Genomic DNA, 17,130 nt, shown 5'->3' on the forward strand with positions numbered 1-17,130 from the left:
TTCTTTCCACATATGGGTAGCACTAGGGTGAGGGCAGCATTAAAGCCTGTAGAGGATAAAAAGGTCTATGATGGTAGGGGGAGATTAGTGTCTATATCTATCACAATGCTAAGTGCCAAACATGGAGTTGACTTTTCAGTCCCATCTGACTACTCTGAAATGCCGTGAACTGGAGTCTTCCCTGTAGCTAGCTGGGCTTCTGATGCAAAGTTATTAACAGAGATTGTGCATCAAGCGGGAAAGTTACCTTAAAACATATGTAAACAAGCTCTAAGTTAAGGAAATAGACCAGGGTGAGTAGACCAACCTGAGCATGCCCACTTAATGTAGATCACAGAATGAGCTCCACAGTAGAAAAATATGCCAAAAAACTTGAAAGTATAACCCGATTTCTTTAGGAAGGAAGTGCTCAAAGAGTCTAGATATACTTTTGTTCTTTGTAAGCAAAGTTATTTCAGAGTGATTTCCCTGAAGGTTGGTGTTAACCTGCCTAAAGGTTTGTGGTCAACAAAAGTATTTTGAAAAAGCTCCTCAGTCACTTTGAAGTAGAAAGTCAATGCCTGTTCTGAAATGTGACAGGCTCTTCATCCCCAAACAGGTCTGAATAGAGTGGAGGCATGAGAGAATCAACTCTCCCTGCCATTCTAGTAGTTAAAAATATTAGAAACTATCTTCAATCAGTCTCTTGAATTTTTCATTTTACTCCTTATGACCAAGCTGCCTATAATAATCTAGCGGATTATATAATTACAAGACACCGAGAGGTCTGTTCATTTATCTGGGCCTTGGGTTCTGTTATGCATTTCTCCATTATTTCCCATAGTCAGTATTTTTTAAAACCTGGCAACAATGTCAACTTCAGTAAGTTAAGATGCTGTGCTCCCTTCACTGTTTGTGCTTCCGTTCCTTATTAAATGCACCAGCTAAACAGAAAATGCGGTATAAATATGTTTCATGAGTCATTTAAGGATTCAGCCAAGAGACATTGCAATTGACTTTTGAGTCCATTTTTAGAACCAACTCTTTCAAGACTCTTCTCAACAGGAACACTTCCCCCTGTACTAGAACTGACAAGACTGTATGCATTACTTTATTTTGATACTGACATTTAAACAATAAAATAAAGCCATTTAAAACAAATAGTAGTGCTTTAAGTGTCTGGGCTGTCAAGATATCAAATTATATAACTTGGAAAAAATCAGAATTCATTGTTAATGGTATGCACTTAACACAAAGGGTCGCTGGAGTACTCACCAGATATATATTCAGCTACCATGTTGGAGCTAACAGGCTGTATTCCTTTAGAAAGAATTGACTATATTCACTTAAATGGACTTGACTCTAGTACAATCACTGTATTCAAATGTCAAAAAAAAAAAGAGAAAGAGGATGTCACAGAGGGTCACAAATTATGTTGGATTTTGACAGATTGTAGCCTTGCTTTACAAGAGCAGTAACATCTCATTTGTCACCGTTTGATCTGTAAGTGCGGGAATGGGAGCGGAAGGCCCTCCATCTCCGCCACAATTTAATCGCTCTGAGGCCGAGAGTGGTGGTGGGAGCCACCTGCCCATGCACCGCACTGCTGATCTGTTTTAATTTAATCGTCCGTCAGCTGGATGAAAGCATAAATCGTCTCTCTTTGATCTGCAAAATGGTGTGTTTTTGTAAAGCAGGGTGTGGAAGTCAGGGAGAAGGGACTTACAGTTTAGTGCAGCTTGGACAGTGTGGCCCTACGAAGACACCAAAGTTGCAAACCAAGCAAAGACTCTCCCATGAAACTTAGGACAAAGCGGGGAAAATGACAGAAGGAAATCTATTTGTGCTAAAAGGTTAACAATAAGATAAAAGCTTTGTGCATGAGATATTGTTCTCAGAAAACTAAAACCAGTTGTCCCATTCATATCCATCATCTTTCAAATACATTTTCCGTTGTTAGTTTTTGAACGCTGGCTGCAAGAGAAGAAAAAGAAGAATGATCAAGGAATTTTTATGTTGCCACTCTGAATGGTCAGCATTATTTTTTTTTTTTTTTTTTTTTTTTTTTTTTTTTTTGAGACGGAGTCTCGCTGTGCTCCCAGGCTGGAGTGCAGTGGCGTGATCTCGGCTCACTGCAAGCTCCGCCCCCCGGGTTCACGCCATTCTCCCGCCTCAGCCTCCCAAGTAGCTGAGACTACAGGCGCCCGCCACCTCGCCCGGCTAGTTTTTTGTATTTTTAGTAGAGACGGGGTTTCACCATGTTAGCCAGGATAGTCTCGATCTCCTGACCTCGTGATCCACCCGCCTCGGCCTCCCAAAGTGCTGGGATTACAGGCTTGAGCCACCGCGCCCGGCCTATGGTCAGCATTATTAATGTAACCTGAAGTTTTCTAAGCAGGATGTGAACAGTAAAATACAATTTTGTTAAAATTGGTATATGTAGAGAGGCATACACTTTTGAGTGAAACAAATGATACAATGATTGAACACAACAGTGTTTTATCACAGTAGTTATTATGATGCTTTACGTGGTCTCATATGTAAACATTTTAAGGTGCTTTCCATGTCATTGTGTAGTCAGTTTCCCAAAATTAAAAATAATGTATTTTTATAAACAAAGAGGGGAAACTTCATAGCACCTCTGCCAAAAATAATTTGGGTCATGAAGAATTGTAGCAATTTGGCACTTTAAAAAATAATGATTTCTTACTGCAGAGATTAAAGTGGTGGCATGGGGTTTCACGCAATTAGTAGAAACGTCGTCGCCATAACCAGATGTTACCATTACAATAATATTCTTATGAATCCCATAAACAGAAAATTGGGGGCACATTACAAATCTTTATGCAGAAATTTTCCAATATATTATTTCAACTAAAGAAGAATCCATTTCAGGAAAAATTCCCAACAGTAACCCAGAAATTTCCAAAAGACTTCCCATAGTCTGCAGGGAATCACTCCGCAAACCAAATAAAAATTCCCCCTGAAATCCCTTTAAGATACTATGGAAAGCAGAAACAATTTACAGTTCAATTCAAAAAGCTGAAAATTTCTTCACTGGTGATGGTTCTAATAAAATTACCAGCAAAGGGGAAGGTCCCTGAAGACCAGTTGAGTCATCCTGCTTATTCTGGCCCATGTATTTAGTTGGCTTTCCCCTTCCATAATTCCCATTAATGGCTTTTCTAAGCAGTATTTGCATAGGAAACATAAAGGTGTCTCTGCCACTTCCATTTATTAAGTTATTCCACTGCGCTGCTGCAGGCTCAGAGGTAAACATCACTGAGCTTTTAGGTTAAATAAGTCCCACAAAGCAGTTTTGGAAGAACCTGAATTTTTATTGTGGGATTTTGAGGAGTGTAAAGTAAACTGTGGTTGTGGCACTAACATCACTATGAGTGAAATGGGAGAGCAGATTATATGGATTCTTCCCGCCTTGTGGGGCTAAGCTCTGCTGATGTGTTTGGGCTAACACAGACCAGAGAAGTGGGGAAGGAAATGAGAAGGGAGGGGGGTGGAAAGGAAGGAACTGTAAAAAGTGTTATGTATACATTTTGGGAAGTGATAAAGAGTGCCAACAAGTTTCTTTGGATGACTTCTCTGTAACCCAAGATATCAGCTAATCTACTTAAATTTCATGACACCTGAGGATTGAAACAGTTCTATTCCCATCCCTTCCTTTCTTCCCTCCTTCCTCCCTTGTCTTCCTTCCTGGTTGAGCCAGAGTAAATGTTAGGATCATTAAATATATAGATTACCATTAGACACATCCTGGAATTCATCCTTTTCCTACTCCCTACATCTCGTCAGTTACTAAGCCTAGTGGATTCTACCTACACGGTATCTTTTGAACCCATCTCTTTCTATGCATCCCCTTTCCCACTACTTTAGTATAGATAATTTCCCTTTCTCACCTGGGTTACTGAAATAATCTCCACTAGTCTATATATCTTTGGTGACTTGTGCCTGACCTGTCTTTTTTACTGCATAGGAAAAAATCCAAACTCCCTGGGAGTTATATAAGCAGCCATTCACAATGGGAACTTAAAAATTTCTCTCGCTAGCCTTCTTTAGGCACCAGATGTTTTAGCCACTTGCCTGCTCATAGCATGTTTTTCATGCCTCCATATTTCTGCTTGTTCTTTCTCTCAACCTGGGATGCCCTTCTCACCCTCATCTTTGCCTGGAGAAGTTCAACATATCCAAAAGAAAGCATTTCTATTTTGTCAGTCATCAGGAAGAATTGTTTCTTGCTCTATATATCCATAGGATTTTTTTTTTTTTTTTACATACCTCTAGCACAGTACAAAACACATGACAGTGAGTTATTAGAGGTCCCCCAGCAGATTGTGGGCCCTTGAGGGCAGGCAATAAGTTTTATTCTTGTCTCACCTCCTCCTCTTACTGCCCCTAAACCCAGCAGAGTTTTGTGACCTGAGTCCATGTGCCATCAATACTGATGATAAACTCATTGGCAGCAGATATTCCAGGAGACTTTCTTTGAAGGCTTATTTGAATTTCCTATGTGTGTTTGAGCGCACACATGAGTCCATGAGTGTATTTTAAATGTGTGTTACATTAAGTAGACTTTACATTTACATGCACTTTATAAGATGTCGCGTCTAATGACACCCTGCTAAGATCTGGTATACCAATTGAATTACGTCTTCAGGCTACTCTAGGAGAATCTGATTATTGATTTCTATGAAAATAAAACACAAGAAACAGACAAATGGGGAGAACTTGCCACTTATATCAAATACCTGCCGTGCACCAAACTGTGTCTGAGATTCCTTTTTTTTTTTTTTTTTTTTTTTTTGAGATGGAGTTTTGCTTTTGGCTCTCGTTGCCCAGGCTGGAGTGCAATGGCATGATCTCAGCTCACTGCAACCTCCGCCTCCCGGGTTCAAGTGATTCTCCTGCCTGAGCCTCCCGAGTAGCTGGGATTACAGGCGCCTGCCACCACGCCCAGCTAACTTTTGTATTTTTAGTAGAGACTGCATTTCATCATATTGGTCAAGCTGGTCTCAAACTCCTGACCTCAAGTGATCCTCCCGCCTTGGCCTCCCAACTGAGATGCTTCTTGCAATGTTAGTTATTCCTCTCAGAGGCAGTACAATAGCTAGATCCCAGTTCTGCCTCTACCATTTTAAGGTAAGTACACCTGGGCACTTACTTATTCATTGTTTCCTTTTCTTTTTTTCTCACAGGTTTGTTCTAAGGAATAAATGAGTTGATACATGTAAAGCACTTAAGACAATGTTTTTCACACGATTAGTGCTCAACCTTATCAATAAATAAAATATACACAGATGTACACATACATATACATATGTATTATTTATATACACACACACATTTTTTTCTCGGCAGCACTTAGCTATCCTCATATCCTTACAGGTGAGGAAGTACTTGGGTATCCTTCTCTAAGTAACATAGCTAGTAGGTAGCAGAACTGGGGGAGAGGAATATCAAATTAAGTGCTTTAGACAACTTGTTTCTCCTATACTGCAGTGCACCTTCCCCTCAAACACTAACGATCAGAGACTGTTTAAGATGGTCTTATCACGCTATAGCTAAGTCAAATGGAAAAAAAAAATGTTCCTTTAAATATTCTTCAAATGCCTTCAAGCCCTGCAAGCTGCATCGACTTAGCCTATAATGGAAATGGGGAAATTAGGCAGGGATTAAGGTGGTTGATGGGCATATTGTAGGCCTATATTTTTCTCAACTCAGTGTTATCCTGTCAACAATGGGAATTCTGGTTTGGGCAATGGCAGCATCTTTAGAACCACTTTGGAACTGGAACAAAAAAAAAACCAAAAAAATAGAAGCACTGAATTTTGTGCAATTATCTACATTTTAAGGGCACCTTATGCTTTTTAAAGATGACAAGTCTATTTTAATAACTTATATTTCTATTGCTAAATGTATGACCACTAAATTGAAGGCACACCTGCTATCATACACTCTGCCTCTGTACCAAATGCCGTATAGGGAAATAAATGAGGGCTAGGCCCTTCTGTGACACTGAACTTCACTTTTGTGGAGACTGATCACTCTTGAGAGGTGATAAATGCCAGTGGAAAGGTACAGTAAGCCATCATATATTAAATATGGAAAAGTACTTTTAAATAATATTGAAACACACAAAATACAAGCTGACAGCTACCACCAAATAGAAATGTAGGCCAAGATTTTGTTTGACAGAATTAACCCCAATGAAGATTTTGACAGGAAATGCCAGAATATACAACATCTATGTTAACTAATGTGTCAGTAATTTTGCTATTTTTATACTTATGTCTCCTGTCTTTTTCATGGCAGATTATTTTAAGAAAAAAATAGACTAGTTATTTCTAAAGTTGTTTTTAGCTAAGATTATTTAGTGAATCACAGAGTATTCCATTTTATTGAATCTGCCTTAAGTAGTTAGGGATCCTACTTTTCATTTTTTCATAAAATGGATATTACTGAATTATGAAACTTCAGTTATTACTTTTGTTATTTCTAGAAAGAAGTGGAAATATAGGAGTACCAGGGACTATACTCATCTGGGGTTCAGGGCTCTGCTGCAGAAGTCGTGGCAACAATGAAATGTATTCTCCAGGGTGGATAAAGGTGTGGCCCACTCAAAGGCTCTCCTGAGACAAGTACAGAATAAGTGTTGGCTTCTTTGAGGGATGGTCTGTGTTCTTTTCATTTGACGAATGTTAATATGCCAGATATTGTGCTAGGCTTTAAGTTATAATCATAAACAAAAGCCAGTGTGATCCATGTTCTAGAAAAGCTTATAATCTAATGTGTAAGTCTGACATGAATCAAATAATCTCATGAGTGAATGTAGAATAAATGTAACTGGGAAATCCTATGTAACAGAGGTATATGATGTCATAAGTGTGTGTAATAGATTAACAAGCACGGCTGGTATGAACATCTAAGGTTCTACACATCACAACCTACTAATTTTTGATGGATTTGTTACAAAGTGTTAGCTTTCATTGGAAATTATAGAGTACAAAAGAGAAGGTGAAAGAAAATTCAATGCCTATAACCAAGAAAGATGTTCATATGTATTGGAGACCACTGTGCTACACAGAAGACATGTATATCATTTATTTGTACATCTTTCAGAAGATACAATTCCTTCTCTTTTTTTGCTATATTGCTCTGGATACATTAATTTTGGAGGTGTTTTGTGAACTAGAGGAAATTGGTAAAGTGGTTTTTATAACAAGCTGCAATCTGATTGCTTCATTAGATTTTAATAATATGGTTAGTGATTTCTGACTATTTTAAATGAGCTTAGATCCCCAAGAACCATCAGACCTAAGGAACTGTTTAACAGTGCCTCTGGTTGAAAAGGCAGATTAAGCTAAAGGTGGCCACTCAGTAGTAGTAGAGCCAAAAATGAAATACTGGCTTCGAGTTCAGGGTCTGGGCCCTAGAATATCCACACATTCCATGCACAAGGGCCCAGTAATGTTGTCCAGTCCTGTCATTTCTGTGAATTGGACTCCAGGAGCTCCAGGAAGGATTAGGTTAGGATTTGGTGAATCAGTGATTCCCTAAGAAGGTCTTAGGATGTCTAAAAATGTCTTCCTCTTTTTCTTTCATCACTTAGAGGAAATTTACTTCATGATCCCCTAAGAAAGAAGACTGAAATGAATTTATGACCTGAATGCCTATATTAAATATTTGCCCCAAAAGCAATGAGACCAGGGCAACTATGCATACATGAAATACGCATTGTTTCAGGCACACATCTTCAGAATCTACAGTCATGACAAAAGCAATAAAGGAGGATAATATTTAAGTTGATAAAAGATGCAAACATGGTTTTATTGGGTTTCTAAATTCAAATTAAAAGAATAAATATTTCATCAGTGATACTAATTAAAGATTGGTCAAAGATTTGTCTGTGTCTCATATAGCAAATACCAATCAGAACTGATTAAGAGAAGTAACATTTATTGGACTGCTCAGTTATAGAAAGAAATGATTACTATGAAGTCCATTTTACTGAATAATGGTTATTTGATTATAACTTGATTTTCAAATGACCTCAGTACTCCTTGATATCATGCCACCCTCTTCTTTCAACAGAGTAAAATTGTGATCTAGGAGAAATAATGCTTTGGGATGTTTAATTATATAAACTTATTAGTGGTTTTATGTGATTACATGTGCTTTCAGTGATTTCATTTGTTATCATCCTTGCTTTTTAAAAAAGCCACGCAAAGAATTGATTGCAAGGATTATGATATTCAGACACTTACCATTTGATCATCATAGTCATATGCTTCCTTTCTATTTTGTTTATACCTCTCATTAGATGCAAAATTCTGATAATAAAATAGTTGTGTTCTCAGTAAATAATAGCCACTGTGAAAATAGGGAATAAAGGAGAAGGAAATGTAATATTAAGGTTGTGGTTACTGGCGTAGGTGCTCTGGCCTATCAGATTAGAGTCGTTCTATAGTAAGGTCTAGGGAGTGGTGTTTCAGAAACAGGCATGAATATGCACGCACAGAGTTGATGCTGTAACATCTCTTCATTCAGTTTCTTTCTTTCAAATATAAAGCATGTAAATTGCCATACAAACACCCACTCTGTCCAGTCTTCCTGACCATTGTGCTCACCCTGGATCTCATTTACTTTTATTTTGTAAGTTAGGCTGATGCCAAAGTGTTCTTGCTTGTCTACATAATAAATGTGAACAAGTGACAGAGAGGTCATGATGGTCAAACCTGTACTATTGTCAGTTTTAGTGGCCAGATTTTTCCACATCTAACTCCATCCACTTTTCTCTGGGCCAGGGTCATGGGGGTGTAGGGACTGTGGTCAGCATTCAGCTGGAACTGTCTTTAACCCTCTCAGGAGTCTGAATGTGATTGGAATGGACAAGATTTCTTTTATACTTTCTAGGTAACATGCTTTTATGAATGTTGAAATTCTTTACAGTTTCCTAAGGACAACAAAACCATTATGGGTTCAATTGCTATTATATAACAAGAGGGTTCCCTGTGAACAGCTTCTTTCAGGGATTCCCTAGAATATCTACAGATCATCTGTGGGTTTATCTAATGATAAATTGCCTTTCTTTGTTAACCAGATGAAAATATTCTCCTTTCCACCCCTCAACAGTGGTGCTGTGCAGTTATGTAGACACATGTTTACTTGAAGCCATTTTTGCTAGCAAATATATGAACAATGAAGAGTTAACATAATTCTCAACCTGACCTATGCATGCTGCTCCCACACTGTCTCTTTCTGTATGTATGTGTTACATACCAGGTACATTAAAATTCACATTTAAATTTCAAATGAGTTAAATACACCATTGCTTTCAAATAAGTGACTGATTTTTGTTCCTCTCATGTTATATTAATATTAATATTATGGAATCTTCTGTACCCTTGCGTTCCTTGCTGACTATCTGATAATTGGGTTGTGGGGGGAGTGCTGAGGGTCATCTTGTTTAGCTTATCTCTGCAAGAGAAAGAGTGGCCAATAATAAGGGAAAGCAGCAATAAAATGGTAACAAAAAATTGAAAAGAAGATTTAATCTCTGGCCAATTTGAAACATATCCTAGAGAATCCATAGAGAAAAAGATAAAGTGTGACTATGAGTAAGTTAACTAAACACATTACACTGTGTGAGAGCAAATGGAGTTAGTCCATTGTACATGTTTAATTTCCTATTAGTCTCTGGCGTTTACTACCACGTCTGAGTTGGGGCATCTGTAAATTCAGTTAAATACAGTGCATTGTCTAAACATATCACAGCTCCAATCAGTCACCCCAGCTGCTGATAAGAAGCCTCTTGTATTATTGAATCTACAATGGGGAGGCTCTGCAGGCACCAAGATAACAGCTAGGTATTTCACTGTTAAGTGTGTGGTGGTTGGGGTTGGGTGGGGGGAGTGAAGGAACCTAGCTGCTGCCTTTGCTGTTACAGCTCTGACATTTATTACTGCTCTCTGATTTGCTTTATACCAGTGATGTGATTTTGTTTTTGAATGTATTACATCTTTCTTCAGTTTTAGCTTAAACTCTGTGAAGCAAAGAGAAGGCGAGCAGGGGCAGCAAAGTATTACAAACAAAATCAGCTTTCTTGTTATTAAGAAGATAGCCAACATCTTCTTCAGAAGGGTCTTTTTTTTTTTTTTTTTTTTTAATGTAAGCTCTCTCTATTGATTTTTGCTTTTCTTGCAGACTGGGTGCATAAGGATGAAACCCAGTCTTTCGTTTACTTTTCTCTTTCATAGTTTCATTGAAATTTTTATTAGAGTTCCTCTAATGATTGATCCTCAGAAAGCAAATTATTTTGGCTCTAATGAACTAGAGGGCAGGTCAATGCATAATATAACAAATATATTTCCCGAGTTCCACACAAAACTTTTCTTTCCTTTTGTTATTATTACTTTAATCTTGTATAATTATAGTACAACAACCATCTTACTATTGGAGACAGTATACATAGACACATATGGTTATTTTTAGATATAATCTTCTTTTACACCTTAAAAATTTCCTTTTGCAAGGGAGATGTTGATAGCTATTCTCATTCCTGGGAAACATTCTCATACCCTTTTCTAAAATCTTACTCAGATACTGGCTAATGTGTTGTGTGAAGATCATAATGTTACCTGTTTCACACTTTGTTTTTTTTTTTAATAGAATGATTGATAATCTTTTGCAAACTGCTCCATATGTCTAGTATTAGCATATTGTGAACGTACAGATCACATTGCCTTCATTTGATTTTATGAGTTTATATTTCCTCTTTCCCAAACAGATGTTTTACTACAGCTGCTATTTGTTTAGTAAATTGGTTCACATGCCATAGTACTGTTTTCATGTAACATTGCAAATCTGACCAACAATATTAATGCGAAAAAAAAGAAGAAAATAGAAGACTCCTTTAGTAAGTTCTAACTTAAGCTCTGTTTCTTGGTTACGTTTACTGGCCTAGTTCTGCGCTGTGTGTTTCTTTACAGTCACAGCCTCATTGTACACACATATTCATACCTCCCACTCATATAAGCATCTCCCCCTCCTCCTTCCATCCACCTGTCCACCTGGTAATGAGCCAAAGAAGCCCTAAAGCCAGGCAGAGGGCTAGGGTTTCAATATATTCCAAAGATAATTCATCCTACACAAAAATGTTACAGTGTATTTGCTGAAAAATGATGATATACTTTGTGCTTTTAAGTCAAAAAGGTCAAGAATGCATGTTTAGATCAAAGAACAACAGGTAAATATTTTAGATGATACAGGCCAAGGAAAAGAATGTATGCAGGGTGGTTACGGCGTGGATGCTAGGTATTAGCAACAGATTATTGGATCAAGAAAGTGACCCAATCCCATTCTAATGTCATAGGATGCACTTTTATGGAAAGGTCACTGTTTTTTAGAGATGAGGTTGATGATCCAGTTATGAAAGCCCTCGTAAGCCTATATACCCTGTATTAAGCTATTGTCTCTCAGCTCTAAACCCACTCTTCTTCGTGATATGGGGGCTGGGATTCAGGACACTAGGAGAGAGAAAGGATTTTATCCTTGTGTCTGTTTCCCATTAACTTGTTCCTGACAGTGCCACTCTATCAAAGACCCATTGCCCTGACATTGACAGTTGGCACAGTTTCTAGCTTTCTGTGGCACTCTCAGATCAAGTCCCATTGTGCACTTGGGAAAGCCGAGCACTGGCCACTGCTTTCACTCCTCTGATACCTGTCTCAGTCTAACAGGGCCTCTTCACTGAGCTTCTAGATTCTGATGTGCCGAACATTTCCGTTTACTCCCATAATTTCCAGAGGCAGTAGTTGCTTCCTGTAGTTCCAATCCCTGTTCAGTTTTTGCTCCTGTAATTCTCCAATACCCTTTGAACCAAGTTTTCATATTGAATTCTCCCTGTTGAAATGCCTATTGTGGTTTCTGATTCACTGTCTGGACTCTAACAAAGGTGGAACTGCAGTTTCCTAATTTTATTTTACAGTCTTTCTTTTATGTCACATCTTCATTTCCTCACAGGATACTAGAATGTGTGACTAGGGTGTGATGGCCTAAGTTAATCAACTTTTCTTTTCTTTTCTTTTTTGATTCAGAGTCTCACTCTGTCGCCCAGGCTGGAGTGCAATGTCACCATCTAGGTTCTCTGCAACCTCCGCCTGCCGGGGTTCAAGTGATTCTCATGTCTCATCTCATCCCGCCGAGTAGCTGGGATTACAAGCATGCACCAACATGCCTAGCTAATTTTGTATTTTTAGTAGAGACGGGGTTTTGCCATGTTGGCCAGGCTGATCTTGAACTCCCGGCCTCAAGTTGTCCACCCGCCTTGGCCTCCCAAAGTCCTGGGATTACAGGCATGAGCCATCGCACCCAGCGATTTTTCTGTCTTCTTTACTGGGAATCTCCAAGTTTTATATAGTGGCTTGAAAATTACTGAGGTCAGTGAACAACTGTCTTTGGTTTTTTATTTTTTGTTTATGTCTCCAACTTAAACTGATCTCAAAGAAAGATCTTTTGTAGAATATTCACAGGGTCTTTAGCATTCAATGGTGTCTTTTGTCCTGGTGAGGATTCAGTACAGATCTCTCCACCTCTAGCTAAGTCAAACCAGATAAGGCAGATAGGTAAAGTTATAACAAATATTTGCACACTACTTCAATGAAAGTTAGGGTCAGTTCACAGATTGTGTCAGTCTTTTAGGGAATGGATGCATAAGATAATTTTGAAAAATTTTTGTGTAGAATGTGGGCTTTGAGTTATACTTTAAAATACTGTTAAAAAAATGAGAGAGAATACTAATGAAAATGAAATATTTTTAAACTACATAGATTAATTTCCTTCAAAAATGTCATTTCAGCACCTTTAATGATTAAAATGGGATTTGTTGTAATATCAAATATAAAATCAAGAAAATGAATATGTTATTCTGATCAATGTAGATAGCAACTAAATTCAGTAATTCAAGTAAAAAGATAACGCTTTAAGATCGCTATTATCAGATTTTGCTATCTATAGCAATTGAATTAAAAGAGTCTCTCCATCTATATAGATGGGGTTGTACAGATGTAGCTTAACACTAAGTTATAATACAGCTGAAAAACTATTTGTCTTAGTTTCTTCATGTAGACAATGAAAACAATGTCAGATTATTGATCAAGTATTAAAGACTAAATTAATTTAGTCAATTTGCATTTATTTTCTGAACCTTGAGCTTGTGGAAAAATCATTTCAGTGTTCAGTTACACTGTGAGGATATTGCTTGACTACGCAATTCATTGAATCATTCTTTTGAAAACATAGTTCATAGTAATATATAGTGTATGTCAGGGAAATTCTTGTGAAATTTTAGAATAATCCTTGCAGATCTTCTCTCCACTGCACAAATCACCAATCCACTTGGGAACATTTAACCCAGAATAGATAATCCAGGGAGCTTGGTGTTAAAATGGCCAAAGCGTTCCAGGTCAGGCTGGAGATTAAACTGACACAGTAGTTCATGGAAAAATTCTATTAGCACCTGTTACAGTTGGCCCTAGTTCTGATTTTCTTATCCCAGTCTTATTGTTTGAAAAATGTAAAGAAACAGATTACACTTGGTATTGATGAATCTTTGCCTTCGCAAACAAAATTTTAGTTTTTGCATTATGTTTTGTATCAAAAGCTTATTACATGTATGTACCTAGCACAGTCACAAAGTCTTTCAGGCTCATGACAAGTGAGGGTGTGTGACCATTTAGCCTCCTCTAGTAAATGTAATGGAAAAGTAAACATGTACAACATAGTTACTCCTAGTGTTTCTACAAAATCCCTGAAAATGTTGAAAGCTGCCTTCAGTACGGCACTTTCTTTGCTAATGGGGATAATACCCTTAACTGTGTGTGAAATAACAACTGTATTTAAAATTGAGGAATTTAAGCAGAACACAGAAAGGCTAGGATTTACCCAGACATTCCATACATTTTTATCCAATGCTTATTTACTAGCTGTGTGATCTTGGGCAAGTCATTCAACCATTTTAAGTCTTCATTTTGTTGTTGTTAATTGAGAGGATTTTCATAAGGCTCCCAAAGCCCTTATCAATTGTAGGGTTTTTAAAGATAAGTAGGGTACTTTTTAAAAATTCCAGAATGTTACAAAGTATATTATAGAAAGCCTGACAGATAACTAATTATAATTAAGAAGCTATAGACATAATACTCTTTTTTGAACTTGATGCAAGCCCCTTCATCTATGCCTTTATTTCCCCTTATAAATCTTAAGTAACATCTGCCTCCTGTTGTGGTGATTAATGAAATAATCTTCTAACTTGTGGGCAAGAGGGGAATGGGTGCAACAGCTCTTGCAAGGGACCTGGGAAATACGCCACTGAAAAGAATGCAACTTGCACCAAATAGGTAAATCCCAAAGCCACATTTCTGCCCTGAATAAGGGCACCCCCTTGCTTATTCACTTTGAAGTCTTCTTCCTCGGTCATAACCAAGACAACTCGCGACAAGGCATCCTCTTCAGGAAATGTGTTGAGTCTTATCCGCACTTGTGTCTCTGATGCGCTCCCTCCAGCTTTCCTCTCTAGTATGCTGGGAACCCCGCTCCCTCGCGGCGGCGGAGCGGGCTTTGGTTTCTGTTTGAAGCCAGGCGTCGGCTACGGACGCGCGCAGCGCCCTCCCCAGTGGCTCCGAGGAAGTCCCTGGGAGTCTGCGGAGGGAGCCCCCGAGAGGCCCCGCGGTGCGCGCGGGCCGCCGGCCGGGTGTCCTTCACGGGGCGTCCTTTCCACCCAGCTGTCCATGGAGCGAGCAGAGCCCCTGGCCTGGCGCCCACCCGGGAGCCCGGGGCAGCCTGCGGGTGGCAGTGGGCAGGAGCCCGCGCTCCGAGCCGGCCTTGCTCCCCCACCCGCTGCTGCCTCCCGCGCTGCCGGGCTTCCGAAGCCTCCGCCAGGGCCTCAGCAACCAGCAACCAGCAACTTACGGAAGCCCAATCCAGGCAGAGAACCCGGGAGGAACGCCGAAGCAGCTCTTTCTCCCTCGTAATTTGAGATACTATTTTATCTTTAACAGTCTGTTTTCAGACGGGAAAGATTGGGCTGAATAAATGTGTCCGGGAAACAGGATGCAGCCTGCGTCCAACCAGAGCACCGCAGTTGTGTTCTGTGACCCGCTGTGAGGCCGGTCATTCTGCATTGTTTAATCTTGATGTGAGTACATTTCAAAACACGGAATTACATCCGGAAATCGGGGTGAAAACGACATGGTCCCTAATTGTAAAGTTCTTTCACAGGACTTCAGATAAGTACAGTCATCTATATACCTCAAGAGTGGATTTATTTATTTATTTGGGATTTTTTTTAAGACTTTATTTTTAAAATAACTACTGGGTACTAGGCTTAATACCTGGGTGATGAAATAATCTGCACAACAAACCCACATGACACGATTTTACCCATGTAACAAACCTGCACATGTACCCCTGAACTTAAAACTTAAAAAACAAAACAAAACAAAAACCCAGCACTTTTAGGTTCACCTAAATTGAGCAAAACATAGAGAGTTCCCAGATATCCCCTGACCCCCCCCCCACCTTCGTCCATACCCTCCCTCATTATCAACATTTGCCAGTAGACTGGTACATTTGTTAACAATTGATGAATCCACATGGATACGTCATTATACCCAAAGTCCATAGTTTATGTTGAAGTTCGCTCTTGGTGTTATACATTCTGTGGGTTTTGACAAATGTATAATGACATGTATCTACCATTATAGTATTACATAGAATGGTTTCAATGCCCTAAAAATCCTCTCTGCTCTGCCTATTCACCCCTCCCTTCCCCAACCCCTGGCCAAAATGGATTAAAAAAAAATCTGTCTATCTATCTATCTATCTATCTATCTATCTATCTATCTATCTATCTATAAATAACGTATCAGACCAGAAGTTTCTCCCTAATTAGTTGCTCGTTTTCCTCATGGACGGCTTCCGGCTCATAGAGAAGACATCATAGCATGAAGCATTCTTCCACGGTTTAGGTTTTGTTAACAGGGGCTATTAGTGTGTGTGATTTTTTAATCCCCCTTCTGCTGAGGGGCATCTCCAGCCCAACCAGTTTTAATTAACAGGGAAATGCTCACATTATTTTGGTACACTGATTATGGGCGAAGCCTAAGTGGAAGTCACTTTGGTGTCCCAAGGGATTTCAGTGTTAAAAATGCATAGGGTACCTTTTTCTTCTCTTTCTTTCTTTTTTTTTCCTGTTAATTCTCCTCCTCCATGAACTCCAGATAAGCAGCAGGCCCGAGCCAGATTTCATTACTATCACGCACTCTTCATGGTCATCTTTTAATATTTGAAAGGATCATTTGTTAACTGGAAATGGTCAATTTTTTTTTCTTTGGCTTTTGAAATATAATTTTCAATTTTTAATTTGATTCATTTAGATGAAATCATTAATCAGGGTTGAAACTGAGTTAATTTTCTGGAAAATAAATGAGGTTGTTAGAGTGAACATTATTAAGTGGGCTCTTTGTAAGAAAGGGATAATAGCTGAAAATATGGAATACTTGGAGAACTGTAGCACTTGGGTAAAAATCGAAAAGATTTTTTTTCCTTGTTAAGTGGAATAATTCATTTTCATAATTAGATCAGAGGATTTTTAGCATTAAGCATTATAAACACCCCATTAATTATATTAGAAATTGTAAATAGTAAAGTTTCAAGAAATTGTAAGGAAAGTACACTGTGTAAAGTTCTTGTTGTGAGATGTTAGGACATATAGTTTCTGATGTGGTTTTACCCTTTCTTTTGAAATGACTTGTGAACCAGTACTGGCTTTGGTATAGTTTATCTCTTGTGTCTCTGTTTAGATTTTCAAGATCTTTAATTGTGGGTTGATTATAAAATAAATCAGAAAAAATTTATTGGAACCCCTTATGAATATCTAAACCTATAATATTTTTTGTTTTCTGACACTTTGCAATCTGATTTACAACCAATCTCCTTCAGATAATCTTCTTTTTTAACTTCATGTGCAATACACATGACTTCACCTAAATTCCCAGATCCCTCTTGTACTCAAGCATTCAATTTATAACATATTATTTTAAATGTTGATTATTTAATATTTCTTTCTATAGGTATGTCTTC

General features: G+C 38.4%; 1 protein-coding gene across 16 annotated transcripts in view; it reads left to right on the top strand.

Moving 5' to 3' along the window:
• The window catches only part of ESRRG (estrogen related receptor gamma), a 641,686-nt gene that overhangs the window by 529,433 nt on the left and 95,123 nt on the right, over window positions 1-17,130 (top strand). The gene's annotated exons all lie outside the window — the stretch shown is intronic.

The sequence above is a fragment of the Theropithecus gelada genome, chromosome 1 (assembly GCF_003255815.1).
Source record: "Theropithecus gelada isolate Dixy chromosome 1, Tgel_1.0, whole genome shotgun sequence".
Lineage (NCBI taxonomy): Eukaryota > Metazoa > Chordata > Mammalia > Primates > Cercopithecidae > Theropithecus > Theropithecus gelada.